At 40.7% G+C, this 2,085-nt stretch overlaps 1 long non-coding RNA gene across 1 annotated transcript in view; it reads left to right on the top strand.

Moving 5' to 3' along the window:
- The first annotated feature begins 1,376 nt into the window (after nucleotides 1-1,376).
- Nucleotides 1,377-2,085, top strand: part of LOC107836943 (uncharacterized) — a 7,532-nt gene continuing 6,823 nt past the window's right edge. The window contains exon 1 of the long non-coding RNA XR_001662913.1: nucleotides 1,377-1,387. This is a non-coding gene — a long non-coding RNA (uncharacterized LOC107836943). The remainder of the gene's footprint in view (nucleotides 1,388-2,085) is intronic.

A 2,085-nucleotide genomic window follows, 5' to 3' on the forward strand; every position in this document is an offset into this window, starting at 1 on the left:
CCACAGTTTGATGTTACCACAGTAACAATCTGATGATGTGACTTTAATCTTTGAGTTTGAGGTGTTTGCTCACAAATACAAATGAGTAAACTACAATTATAACTGATTGCTATTAAGTTGGCCAATTAAACTATTACCACTCTCCCAGATTTCACTAAATGTAAACAAAGAAGCTGTTAGAGGTGCTGATCTTTTTAGCAGCAAGAGGGGCCCCTAAGTAAAATTCATACAGCCTTGAACCTGCCTTGCATGATGAGTTAAATCCGCTGCACTGCACAGAGATGCTCAACAAACAGAGGATTTCATTTAATGCTTCTAACGTGGCTTTAGTAGCTCTTCCAATAAATGCCATAGAAACTGTTTTGGTTGCTGGAGTTAATGGGACGAGATTTTCAGATATCCACATGGCTATGTGCATTATCTATGGCTGACTAAGTGGACAAAGCATTTGATGTGGTTTAATGCATCGTGTAACAGGAAAAATAATACTAAAAATAATATTAAAATAATATAAAATCAGCGTGACTATGAAAGCTCCTCACCGGGCTGACCTTGCATGATGAGGTTTGCGCTGCGAGGTTTGCGTTGCGAGGTTTAACCACTAGCACCGGCTAACTGAGAACATGGACATAAACTTTATCAGCGCAGACAGAGCCAGGCGCTGGGCAGCGTATTGAGATGTAAATGCCCCCACATAACTCTTTGTTCATAAAGATAAATCATTCTTACCGCTCCCTCAAAGCGCACCTCTGAAAACGTGCGACTACAAGTTATTCCTGCGGTTCACATAACACAGTGGGTTTTAAACTCTTACCTTGATGTAGAGTTCTCCAAAGAATCATAATTCCTCACAGGGGCGTGATGTAAATATCCATACAGGTCAGCCTGTGTCCAGTTTGAGTAAAAGGAGGTGCACGCAATCCGCAACGAGGGAATGCACAGAGACGCCAGCTGTGTGATTGGTTCACTCTCCCGGCTTTAAATGCATGCATTGTAAACCAATCTTTTAGGAATTAATTTGCTCTGCCAGTGAAATGCTCAGAGCAACAGAGATGCTTGCCAAAAAAAATAAAATAAAAATTAAGCATGCAGTTAGTGGGGGCAACAGACAGAGACCCAGTAACTGCAAATTGCACAATGAACTCAAACCAGTTTAAGATGATTGGAGCTTTATGATAAGATTTATTATCCAGATCAGAAGATGGTTTCACTGCGGTCATGAAGAAAAGGGCATGATCAACAACTATAGTCAGAATTTGGAGTTTAAATGATGCTAAATTGGTACTTAGGGGCCTAAAGAAAAATATTCCCCACATCATTAAACCATTACCAGCCTGAACAAGACAGCCTGCATTAATCCTTTTGGGACGTTTATGACAAATGTTGAGTGCATCACCTGAATACTGTGGCTGCAGTAGAGACCAGGCAACTTTTGCCAGTCTGTTATCCAGCTTTGATAATCTTTTGCAAATTGCAAACTCAGTTTCCTGTGTTTAGTCACCAGATGTGACACTTGGTGTGTATTTTCTGCTGCTTCAAAACTTCATGTTTTGTGTTCAAACATGTTAATCTGCACACTTTGGTTGCAGCAAGTGGTTATTTGAGCTTCTGCTGCCTGTTTTACTCTGGCCTCTGAAATCAACAAAAGGCCTTTCCATCCTTACAACTGCTTCTCTAAGAGACAGTCGACAGCAACCCACACCTTCTTCTTTGTTGGGCCTTTGTCCTGATGTGATGGCAGAGAAACTGTTTTTGCATCATCTGTCACCTTCAATAACCCGAAGAGGCAAGTAAGAACACAAGCTTCTTGGGTAAGAAGCTGGGTTCGATAGACTTGAGATGGGCGATACTGAGAAAAAAGGACGAGACGATTCGAGGTACAGTGAAAAAAGAGCAGCCGAGTCAAAGATGAAAGGAGAAATTTGGATGAGTGTGTGGAGGAGTTTGCAGCTTTAAATGGAGCCAGCTTTTTATGAAAGTGAGGAAGGGTGATAGACAAAGAGAATGTCAGGAATACAAATTTTATTTTTAGTATTAACAGTTAATCGAAGTGCATGTGAAAATAGTAGATTGAGCATGATTTTT

This window comes from Poecilia formosa, unplaced genomic scaffold (assembly GCF_000485575.1).
Source record: "Poecilia formosa unplaced genomic scaffold, Poecilia_formosa-5.1.2 Scaffold4, whole genome shotgun sequence".
NCBI lineage: Eukaryota > Metazoa > Chordata > Actinopteri > Cyprinodontiformes > Poeciliidae > Poecilia > Poecilia formosa.